The sequence below is a fragment of the Podarcis liolepis genome, assembly GCF_965112155.1.
Source record: "Podarcis liolepis genome assembly, chromosome: 5".
Classification (NCBI taxonomy): Eukaryota; Metazoa; Chordata; class Lepidosauria; order Squamata; family Lacertidae; genus Podarcis; species Podarcis liolepis.
This window is the reverse complement of record NC_139556.1, coordinates 84,113,378-84,123,638: the sequence shown is the minus strand read 5'-3', so window position 1 is coordinate 84,123,638 and position 10,261 is coordinate 84,113,378.

Here is a 10,261-nt window from a genome sequence, read left to right as displayed (position 1 = left end):
GTAGAAATTCAGAACGATTTAATTTAAAGAGGCTATCTTCTAAGTGACAGTAAACATTGCATTTTTCAACATGCTGTGCATTAGACCATGGGTAGGCAAACTAAGGCCTGAGGGCCGAATCTGGCCCAATCGCCTTCTAAATCTGGCCCGTGGACAGTCTGGGAATCAGTGTGTTTTTGCATGAGCAGAATGTGTCCTTTTATTTAAAATGCATCTCTGGGTTATTTGTGGGGCATAGGAATTCGTTCATTTCTCCCCCAAAAAATATAGTCCAGCCCCCCACAAGGTCTGAGGGACAGTGGACTGCCCCCCTGCTGAAAAAGTTTGCTGATCTCTGCATTAGATAGTAAAAACTGAACACGATTGTGCAGAATTTGGCGGCTGAGAAGTACAAATATTAAGCATGTTCTAGGTTTGATCAGTGCCTGGACAAAGAACCACCTGGGAATTCTATGACAACCTTTGATTCCAACTCCCATCAGCCCCAGCCAGCATAACCAGTGATCATGGTTGATAGGAGTTGTAGTCCACAACCTCTGGAGGCCTTTATGGACACTGACTGGAAGAAAGATGGACTATAAAGTAGACTTGAACACCACAGAAATAAGTTAAATGAGACAAAACAAATACATTAGTGTTATCCCCCTCCTCCACCCCTTTTCTTCATGATTTTCCCGCCCATTCCCATTAACTAATAAAATTCAGTGGCCCAAGAGAGGCCATCTTTATTTTCATTTGGACTGAAAGGTTGTGCATTAAACTGTGGATTTAAGAGTAACTTCTTCCAACATCCAAGAGAAGCTCAACGAATCAGTCTCCAACAGCTATGAGTCTTCTGGGGGAGCACTGGAGGGGGGGGGGAATTAAGTGAGAAGACACCAGCCTGCAAACATTTTCTCCACCAATTTGCATGTTAATGGAAGAATGCAGAACTTGTTAGTGTGGAGTACCAGGGACCAACAGAACCAGAGAGTCAATGCCACTTGAACTGTTAAATGCACCCCATTTTTTTACGGGACAGCAGGGGGAATTGCTGGGAAGCGTTAGCTGGCAACTCTGTTTGTTAGGCTTTTTACAGAGGTGGGTGACATCCTTGCGTGTCACTAAGTGATTGGCAGCTGGTCTGCAAGGACCGTTTTGTCTTGTGTTTTGAGCAGATAATTGGGTACCAGAAGGGTCCTAAGAGCTTATTGTGATGGATGAAACATGTTGTCGTTGTTCTTTAGTTGTTTAGTCGTGTCCGACTCTTCGTGACCCCATGGACCAGAGCTCACCAGGCACTCCTGTCTTCCACTGCCTCCTGCAGTTTGGTCAAACTCATACTGGTAGCTTCAAGAACACTATCCAACCATCTCATCCTCTGTCGTCCCCTTCTCCTTGTGCCCTCCATCTTTCCCAACATCAGGGTCTTTTCCAGGGAGTCTTCTCTTCTCATGAGGTGGCCAAAGTATTGGAGTCTCAGCTTCACGATCTGTCCTTCCAGTGAGCACTCAGGGCTGATTTCCTTAAGGATGGATAGGTTTGATCTTCTTGCAGTCCATGGGACTCTCAAGAGTCTCCTCCAGTACCATAATTCAAAAGCATCAATTCTTTGGCGATCAGCCTTCTTTATGGTCCAGCTCTCACTTCCATACATCACTACTGGGAAAACCATAGCTTTAACATACACACATATATAGCCAGATTCCTTGACCTGCCTGGGCTCCCTTGAAAGACAGGTGCTGCATATCAAGGCAATGGGGAAAGCATATTTTATCTTGGGGACTTCAGGACAAGTAGGAAGAGCCCTGTTGCACTCTTGCCCTTTTGGGGGCTTCCCAGATACATCTACTGTGACCAGAGGCCCCCTGAACCAGCTCTTCCTCTTCACAGTTGCAACCTACACCTCTCTGTTTGTCCAGTGTGGGGATCAGCAAGCAAACAAGAGCATTGGTGAGAAGGTGGAGCTGTCACTGTCTACTTGCTCACTGGTTCTGTCCTCATAGCAGTGATGAGGGAGAGGAGGTAGACTCAAGGAGAAAGAGGGCACATTAAGGGTGTCTTGCTCAAGGGCCCCCCCCAAAATGCCAAATGCTTCCTGTCATACCTTCACCTTCCTTCAAAGTTGTTCAGAACAGCCATCCCTGGGTCCATTCCCTCCAGCTGTTATACTCCAACAGTCCTGTAAATAAACTGCAGGAACTCATAATCACATATCCAGATAGGACCTGCCAGCCTGACAGGTCTGCTCCCCAGCCAGATCACTTTCTTTGTCTTCTCTTGCCCAGTTCACAATCCTTCATGGGACCACATTCATCTTGATCTGGGAACATCTACTATATGCTGCTCTGCACGATACTATATTGGTCTGCTGTCAGGATATGAAAGGTAAAGGTAAAGGGACCCCTGACCATTAGGTCCAGTCGTGACCGACTCTGAGGTTGCAGCGCTCATCTCACTTTATTGGCCGAGGGAGCTAGCATACAGCTTCCGGGTCATGTGGCCAGCATGACTAAGCTGCTTCTGGCGAACCAGAGCAGTGCACAGAAACGCTGTTTACTTCGAACTGCTAGGTTGGCAGGAGCAGGGACCGAGCAACGGGAGCTCACCCCGTCGTGGGGATTCGAACCGCCAACCTTCTGATCGGCAAGTCCTAGGCTCTGTGGTTTAACCTACAGTGCTACCCGTGTCCCTTATGAAAGGTTAAATCCCAACAAAAGCAAACATGTCTGGCGATATACAGTATCCCATGGAAACCCTGGGCGTTTATTTCCAAGTTAATGTGACGGTGATGAAGTATAAAATTGCTATGGCTCTATTTATAATAATGATCCAACCCAATTCTTCATTTCCTGGTATGAATTTTTAACCTGACAATATAAAACACAGGCACTTTATGTGCCAACCACTGCTCTCTCCAGTCATAATCATTACATTTGAGTTTATAAATTTTCTATAACCACCACTTCCCCTCCAGCTAAAGCAGCAATCCTAAACACACCTACTAGGTATTAAGTTCTGTTGAATTTGGTGGGACTTAGTTCTGAGTGAACATGCTGATGAGTTGGTTCCCCACCACTCAGGCAATAGCACATAGCTACGTATCCAGTAAGATGAAGTCCCAGAATGTCCATATGAGCAAATTCCCTTAAACAAGTGGTGTGACCCTGTTATTCTAACATTTTATTAACTCGTTTAAATGAAATAAAATAAACTTAGAGCGCACGAGCTCCATAGGCAAGACATTTTTATTGACTAAATCGGTACTCTTTCAATACCAAATTGATGAACAATCATGGCCGATGATCTTATTAAAGCTATTTTGCATATTTATGAAGACCCTGTAGCTTAATATAGTGTTATAGGACCATGAAAGTTTATGTAGGCCTCTAGAAATGTCAGCCTAGTACTCCAAGGGTCCCATAAAATGGAGTATTACTTGCTTAAATCACATCCCAACTAAAATAAAAACCAGTAGTTGTTTTATTAGTTTGTCCTCATTGAAACAAAATCCAATTTTCCTATGTAGTGGTTCTAATAACTGGAGGCCCAGAATGGAGGACCGTTAAGGCTAACAATGTAGACATAAATTCAAGACTTAAATTTCACTTAATAGAAAATGATTTCTCAGTGGAGAGCTGTAAGTTGGAGTTTAACGAAGCAAAACTCTTAAAGAAAGAAAAACAAAATGACATGTGTGGGTGTTATGGCTCTTTGATGGGTGCTGAAGGTCTAGCTATGTCTTATGTTCACCACACAGAAGCAACCAGATTCTGAAGGCTCCTCCAGAGATTTGAGGACAGCTGTAAGGATAGTATTGGTAACATTAGTATTAGTCGTGGTGCTTTATTATATTTATTTGTCACTTACTACAAATAGTGTCAAAGCAACTTACAATTATAAAAGCAATTATAAAATAATAAAAGTGAAATAACTAAAAGTGAATCGCTTGCAATAACATAGAAAGGACAAATCCTACCCCACCAGACTCAATATGAACACCAGTTACTATGATCATACTCTATGACCCAATTAAGACTCAAATGCTTGGGTGAATGGGAACACCTAAACATTGGTCTTGAGGGCACCAGGCACCCCACAGTCGGTGGGCCACCACTGAAAAGACAAATACTTAAGTTGCCAACCTCTCTTGGAGGGAAGGTACACACACGAGGAATGGTGTCGGATGTTTGATTCAGGGTGCCAGTAGGTTCATATGTGAAGAGGTGGTTCCTGAGCTGTGAGATTTTATGTGTCGAAACCAGTACTTTGAATTGAGCCTTGACTTAATGAGAGACTTGGCTTAAAGTCAAGCCCAAATGGAAGGAGATGTGGCAGTTCACCTCTACTGTCTTTTAACTCTTCCCTCCTTTCATCGGAAGAAGAAAATAAAGGAAGAAGCTTCACTTCCTTCTTCACTGGAGGTGAGGGGGTGTGACCTCACTGAGTCTAGGAATACAGCTCTGTGGTCTTAACCCCTTCACGCATTAACTAGCCCTAAGCTTGCTAGTTATTTTTGACTGCAATCTTCAAGGGCAGTTGAAGGGCATCTTCCAGAGGTACTTGCTGCAGAATTAAGCTGCTATGAAGGGGACAATGACATGACAATGGCAGTCAACAGCTTCTTTATAATACTGTACATCTGTGGAGCCATTGGGATAAGCAAGCAACTGGAGGCCATAACCTAGATGACAAGTCTACATACACATGGTTTCCTCAAGGGATATACATTACAATGGATTTTCTGTGGCAGGAAGCATGGATCCTTTCTTAGCTGCAGTCGAGCAAACTAACAAACCCAAACCCATTGCAACTACAGAAATTTTACTAACTGAGCTACGTGAAACCTTTACATGATTTGGTAGCCCCTGTTCCTCAGTAACATATTGCTTCTCTTGGCCCTCAGGTTGTTCAAAGAATTGGTTCTCTCTGTTCTTCAGACGCAATTATCCATTTGAAGTTCTAATACCAGCTGGACCCCTCACAAACCTCTTTTCAAAAAACAGGAGAGGGAAATAGAAAACACATTGTTAATGTGATATTTGAAGCGTAGCCCCTCAAACTGGGATTTCCCAGTAGGGTCGGAACGTTACACTGCTTTGCCTATTTAATAGTATAATAAATCAAGGGGGGTCGCTATATTAACTCTTATAACAGGAGAATAAGAAGAGGCCCTTTTAAAACGAACAGAAATCATGCGGTGTTTTTCCTTGCATCCAGGAATTCACAGCTGCTACATGCAAATAAGTTTTTAAATAATAATAAAAAACAGGAAGCATGTTGCTACAATTTATTCTAAAACTAATCCACAAAAAAATGAAAGTTTACAAGCCCAGATGAATGCAATTTGAGTGTATTCTTCGGAGCCTGAGGCACCTTGACCAGACACCATATATTAGGAGGGTTACCCATCCAAGCGCTAAAAGCATTATCTTAATCTTAAGGGTTATATTTTATAGCTCTCCTTGTTCCATTTGACAGCCTTATCTCCACAAGTGACTGCTGGAGGCAAGGATTCTGTAGTTGTTTCTGCCTCTGAAGCACCAACACCCATTTGTACAGAATAATAAAAATGCTAGCGAGCAATTAATTTATCCATCCTCCCGCCTTGTCCTGATACTATATAAGTTCAAATATCAAGGAAGTCAGGAGCATTAATCTTCCGAGATTCCAGCCGCAGGGGATTTCACAAAGAGTTTGGTATCTGGCATGCAATCCGGACATCAGCTTGCATTTGAACACACAAACACGCACGCAATACATTTCTGTCAGGGATGTTTTCAGGGGTACTTTTGAAATTACACAGCCCATAGACTGTCCCTGCCTTTAACCATCCATGGGACAAGGATTCTAAGACACACTGAGAACTGACCCATCCACAAGGACTTCTGCTTTCATCCCAGGGAAAGTGACAGTCATCTTTTGGCAGTTTCTCCTGAATCTCATTTATGGTAGCATACACAGGGAATATGGCGGGCTGTGCGCCTCTCTTTTATGATATATCTTAGAAACTGCTTTGGAAGGCTACAGAGAGAGCTGATGTCCACCCCCTGCAGCTTGAGTCAATGCCCCCATACAGCTGAAAGATGTGTGATCTTTTGCAGGGGCAGTGATTGTTATGTATTCAGTAGTCTGTGTTTGCCTGAGCTTGAGTCTGCACTAAGGATTCTGAGCCCCTGTGTTCTGATTCGATAGATGCTATCCAATCACATAAAATTTCAGGATTTGGGCCTCTGCCATTGGTTCTTAAACTCTGAGTCATGATTCGCAGCTTGGAAGTTTAGATAGCCAATCACGTTGGGAGTGGGAGTGGCCCAGGCCTTCAGAAATGTGTATAAGCAGTTGCTTTGCCCCTGTTGTCCAGTTCTGTTAGTTCAATAAAGGTTCTTGCTGTTATCACTGTGTCTTGCCTTGTGGGAACATGGTGCCATCCAGATGTTATTAGACGACAGCTTCTGCCATCCTTTTGGCCAATGGTGTTTTATGGAAAGCAGTATAGAAATATTTAAGTAAAACAAAAACAAAAACAGGCAACAGGAAAATGCATCCATCAGGCTCAAAACAGTTCCCCATACAAGATTTGACTTTAAACTCTCCCCACGCAAACATTTATTCAGCAATATTTTGAAATGTTCAGTCATATGTCCCTGTACATTCAGCAGATCATCAGATAATAAGGTAATGATGCAACGACACACCAGCTTAAGCACACAATGCTACTGGGTGTTTTGGCCAATGTCATGTATTGCCACTCAAAATCAGGCCATTTCCAATGCCTTATTGCCTTGCATAGACCCACATGGCTCCATTAATGGGAATGAAACCACAAATCAATGGGAGGAGGATTAACAAAAAAAGATTTGTAAAACTGGGAAGATGTAATATCGGTGAAACAGGTAGAAAGCCTGGTGAATTATGGGGAATGCGACAATAAAAAGGCCACAAGTATGTTTCAATTTTTAAAGTTCTCCACCAAGGGGGACAGCATATTTGATGAGAAGTTCCATTTCAAAGCACCCCTTCTGGAGCATAAAACTGACAACCACATTAATCTGGTTCGGCCTGGTATGAACAATCCTCATGGCTCTCTCTGAAACAAATAATACGATGTCTCTTTCAGAGGAACTCCTTGTTTCAAGGTTGCTACATTTTGAATTCATCTTCATGAAGCCCCCCTGCTTACAGTGAAGCACCTTCATTTTTCAGCACAACAGCTCTATAGTGCACAATACACCTGCTTCCCTGGCATCTTAACTCTGCACTTGGCGCTTGCAAGTGCTCCCTTTGATGCTCCTGAGAGAGGAGATGAAAGAAAAATCCACTGAGCCAAGGCGCCTTACTCAGCTGCTGCAGAGGCAGAGGCCCTTTCAGGCCCATAGGCCACATTTCCTTGTTGCCAGCTTCTTGAGGGGGGAGCAGGGTCAAAATGTGGGCCAGGCCAGAGCTGTCAATAGACACAGCTGCTCCACAGTTTCTCACCCACATGCAAATACATGCAACACACAAACATACCAGTGAGGGTGAGGGACATTTGGCCTTCAAGAAGTTGCTGAACTACAACTCCCATCAGCCCTAGGAAGTATGACCAATGTTCAGGAAGGATGGGAGTTGCAGTTCAGCAGTATCTGGAGGGCCAAATGTTCCCCACTCCTGCTGTACACACAAACGCGCACACACACACATCACGACATCTTCACATCCTGTATATCTATCATATAGATGATGATGATGATAGATAGATAGATAGATAGATAGATAGATAGATAGATGATAGATAGATAGATAGATGATAGATAGATAGATAGATAGATAGATAGATAGATAGATAGATAGATAGATAGATAGATAGATATAGATAGATAGATGATAGATAGATGATAGATAGCTAGATAGATAGATAGATAGATAGATAGATAGATAGATAGATAGATAGAGATAGATGATAGATAGATAGATAGATAGATAGATAGATAGATAGATAGATAGATAGATAGACAGAGATAGATAGATAGATGATAGATAGATAGATAGATAGATAGATAGATAGATAGATAGATAGATAGATAGATAGATTAGATATAAATAGATAGATAGAGATAGAGATAGAGATAGAGATGATAGAGAGATAGAGAGATAGATAGATAGATAGATAGATAGATAGATAGATAGATGATAGATAGATAGATAGATATAGATAGATTAGATGATAGATTAGATAGATGATAGATAGATAGATAGATAGATAGATAGATAGATAGATAGATAGATAGATAGATAGATAGATAGAGATAGATGATAGATAGATAGATAGATAGATAGATAGATAGATAGATAGATGATAGATAGATGATAGATGATAGATGATAGATGATAGATGATAGATGATAGATAGATAGATAGATAGATAGATAGAGATAGATGATAGATAGATTAGATAGATAGATAGATAGATAGATAGATAGATATAGATATAGATATAGATAGATAGATGATAGATAGACGATAGATAGCTAGATAGATAGCTAGATAGCTAGATAGCTAGATAGATAGATAGATAGATAGATAGAGATAGATGATAGATGATGATGATGATGATAGATAGATAGATAGATGATAGATATAGATGATAGATGATAGATGATAGATAGATAGATAGATAGATAGATAGATAGATAGATAGACAGAGATAGATAGATAGATAGATAGATAGATAGATAGATAGATAGATGATAGATAGATAGAGATAAATAGATAGATAGAGATAGAGATAGAGATAGAGATAGAGATAGAGATAGAGATAGAGATAGAGATAGAGAGAGATAGAGATAGAGATGATAGAGAGATAGATAGATAGATAGATAGATAGATATAGATAGATTAGATGATAGATTAGATAGATAGATAGATAGATAGATAGAGAGAGATAGATGATAGATAGATAGATATAGATAGATAGATAGATAGATAGATAGATAGATAGATAGATAGATGATAGATAGATGATAGATGATAGATAGATAGATAGATGATAGATAGATAGATAGATAGATAGATAGATAGATAGATAGATAGATAGAGATAGATGATAGATGGATTAGATAGATAGATAGATAGATAGATAGATAGATAGATAGATATAGATAGATATAGATAGATAGATAGATAGATAGATAGATAGATGATAGATAGATAGATAGATAGATGATAGATGATAGAATATAGATGATAGATGATAGATGAGAGAGAGAGAGAGAGAGAGAGAGAGATGATAGATGATAGATAGATAGATAGATAGATAGAGATGATAGATAGAGATAGATGATAGATAGATAGATGATAGATAGATAGATAGATAGATAGATAGATAGATAGATAGATCTCACACAGAGAACTCTTTCCTGCAACCCAGCTAGGCAAAATCATTAACTTTCCTTCTTTTGCTATCAGTGTACAACCACTTTCACCCCCTGCTTCCCACAGGTTAATGACAGTGACAAATGGCACATCCTACAAGGAGAGCACACTGCTGTTAGATGATTACATCAAGCAGCTTATTAAGGCGACTGTGGCAGTTGCAATCTCCATCTTTCCAGTGTAGTTTCAAGCTACCAGGAACACTTGTCTGAAAACAAACTGTATTAGCCCCCGAACGTGATGCTCCTGGAGAGAGGGCTAATAACACAGGTGGAGCCTTTTCGTTCAGTCCTCTGTGTCATCTCAGCCCCCGCTGTGAACAGAAAGAACAGCGCTGCCTCCATCTGATATATTTTGGGAGGTGGTTTAGAAAGACCTTGTGAGGCAAACACAGTAGTCTGTTTCCCAGTGCCAGGGCGAGGGTAAATAGCAGAGTAAAAGACACAAGTGTGGGTTAAGGAGTTGTTATGAAGCTAAAGAGAAGTAGGAGGAGGTTTTCATACAAGGGCTCAAGAAATATTGTTTGGTAGTCCAATAGCAGAGGTTCTAGGCTTGGAAGGAAAAAGCTGCTTTAAGAGCTGCTTTTTTTACACTGAGCAGATGATCTACTTGAGGTAATCTTTACCTTCTGTTTTCAGCATGCAGTGCTGCATAAATGTTAGCAAAACAGCAGAAGCATTGCTTTCATACTTTGCTTATTGTGGAGAATTTGATGCAGGGAGAGTTGGCTGGTGGCAGGCAGAAGAGAGAGAGAGGGCTACATCTCGACAGCTGCTCTTGGCAAGCAATTATGGAGGCGCACAAAAACAAGCCAAAGTTAAGCCAGGAAGCTGGGTTCTGATGTAATGACAAACCACAGTTAAGCCAT